We start from the raw sequence: 2,655 nt of genomic DNA on the forward strand, positions 1-2,655 counted from the left end.
GGGAAATATTTTATGAGCAAGGCACTGGCACCAGAGATAAATCAAGAGAACAAGATGTTAAGATAAGTTTAGTGTTTAGTAAGAAATTACATTTACTCTACATTCTATCTCAATGAGTATTTTTTCTGTATCACCAATAATTCCTGACTATGCTATGTTTCATGTCAAACTTTCTGTAAGATAAAAATTAAATTGAATTAGTATAACAACAAAAAATAATCCATTTTTACAACATAATGTAATTGGATAGGAAAAAATCTACTCACCAAGCAGTTTTGTTTTGTTTGTTTCATTTGGCTTTAGGACACAAAAAACAACTGGGGTCATACGCACCCAAGTCAAGACTATAGACCACGAACACAGAGAGGAGTTAAACAACTTCACATCTGTCCCAATTGACAGAACAGGAGACAGCTAAAACCAGGCACATGGAAACAAGGCAAAAAAAAAAAAAACATACAGAAATGGAGGTCCGAAACTAAAAATTAATTGGCCTTCGTCATAGTGCTTCGGCGGATGAAAAGTAAAACGCAGTTGACAGCTCTCGCATCATTCTCTAAAATGGCTGATAAATCAGATGGCAAACCCAGGCTGGAATGTAAATTGTTAAAAAGGGCATTCCAGCAGGAAGTGGTGGACAGTTAAAATTTGGGGGTGATGAGAACAAAGTGGTGGGGTAGCTCCACTTAGCAAATGACAATGGCTAAAAAGGCTGTGCCCAATATGCAGCCCAATTAAAATAATCTCCACGGCAGTCATTCAAGGCACTGGCAGAGGCTTAATAAGCCAAAGCTTATTCTTGTGAAGGGATGAACACTGACAATGCCAAAGGGACAGCACCTCCTGACAGGTGGCAATACAGAGATCATTGGAAAGAATATAGGTAATTGCAGGCTGAGGTACAAGGACTGCAACCTTGGCAGCAGCATCAGCAGCCTTGTTTCCTGGCAGACTGACATGACCAGGGACCCACAGGAACATGACACTGGTTCCACCAATAGTGAGCAAGTGACAGTTTACCTGGAACTGCTGCACTAAGAGATGAGCAGTGTACAGTGCACATAGACTTTGGAAGGCAGTGAGTGAGTCTGAGCGAAGGACACAATTGTGAAGGCTGTGTCCCCTATGTAATCCGTGGCCTGATACAAGGCGAAAAGTTTGGCTGTAAATACTGAGGAGTGTGCCGGCAACCGATATCAAAAGACACGGGTGCCAATGACGAAGGCATACCTGACCCCATGATTAGTCTGAGACCCATCAGTGTATACAAAAGTTCTATAGCGACATTCCATTCAGAGGTCATGAAACTGAAGGCAACAGATCAAGGCTGGAGTAGTGTTCTTTGGAAATGAAGGAAGGCCGAGATTAACATGGGCCACTTTGCAAAGGAAAGGTGATGAACAGTTCATACCCACTAGGAAAGTTGCCGGTAGTGTGAAGTTAAATCGCCATAGCATGTGGCGAAAGTGGACTCCAGGAGGTAACAGAAGAGGGACGAGTCCCGTACTGATGATCAAAGGTATCATTGAAGAAGGATGCATAGGCAGAGTGGCCATGCTTGGCAGACAAATGGCATGCATAATTGCTGAGGAGAAAGTAATGACAGTAGGACAGTTGTAGTTCAACATTGTCAGCATACAGACCCTAAACTGGGCTGGTGTAAAAGGTGTCCTTGGCCAAACAGACGCCATGATGGTGGATAGTGTTGAGACAGCATAAGAAGGATGGGTGTGCAAACTCCTAAAAAAAGCACCCATAGTCGCGTTTCGAATGGACAAGGGTCCGCAACAAACTGAGGAGAGTGGTTTGATCGGCACCCCATGAAGTATCATTGAGGACATGTAGGAGACTGGGGAACCTCGTACAGCTGCGGGCTGCCAGGTAAGACACATGGGAGGATCAATAGTGTTTCCTATTGATCATGAGCCCCAAAAATTTCGTAGTTTCAATGAATGGAAGAGCAACAGGACGAAGGTGTAGAGATGGTGGGAGAAATCATTTTTGCTGCCAGAAATTCATACAGATGGTTTTATCAGGGGAAAAGCGTAAGCCATTGTCAATGCTCCAGTAGTAAAGACTATCAAGACAGTGCTGAAGACACTGCTCAGTGAAACAGGTCTATGGAGAACTGCAATAGATGGCAAAGTCGTCTACAAAAAGAGAACTGGAGATGCCTGGCGGGATACGGGCCATTGCAGAGTTAATGGTGATAAGAAAGAGGATGACACTCAGGGTGGAATACTGAGGCACACCATTTTCCTGGATAAAGATGTCCAACAAGGCAGAACCCACATGCAACTTGAAAACTCAGTCTTGTAAAAATACCTGAAGAAATCAGGGTTGGTGCCTACGGAAGCCCAACATTTTATGAGTACAGAGGATACCAGTTCTCTAGCAGGTGTTTTAGGCCTTCTCCAAATCAAAAAACACAGCCCAGTCTAGGATTTTCACAGAAAACCATTCATAAAATGGGTGGACAACGTAATGAGATGGTCAACTGCAGAACGCCACACTCTAAATCCACACTGAGCATCCATCAGTAAATTGTGAGATTCAAGCCACCACACGAGCCAGTCATGAATCATCCAAATTCCATCACCTTGAAAATGCATCTGGTACGATATATGGGGGTGGGGTGGGGGGGGGGGGTAGCCA

The sequence above is a fragment of the Schistocerca serialis genome, unplaced genomic scaffold (assembly GCF_023864345.2).
Source record: "Schistocerca serialis cubense isolate TAMUIC-IGC-003099 unplaced genomic scaffold, iqSchSeri2.2 HiC_scaffold_1362, whole genome shotgun sequence".
NCBI classification, from domain to species: Eukaryota; Metazoa; Arthropoda; class Insecta; order Orthoptera; family Acrididae; genus Schistocerca; species Schistocerca serialis.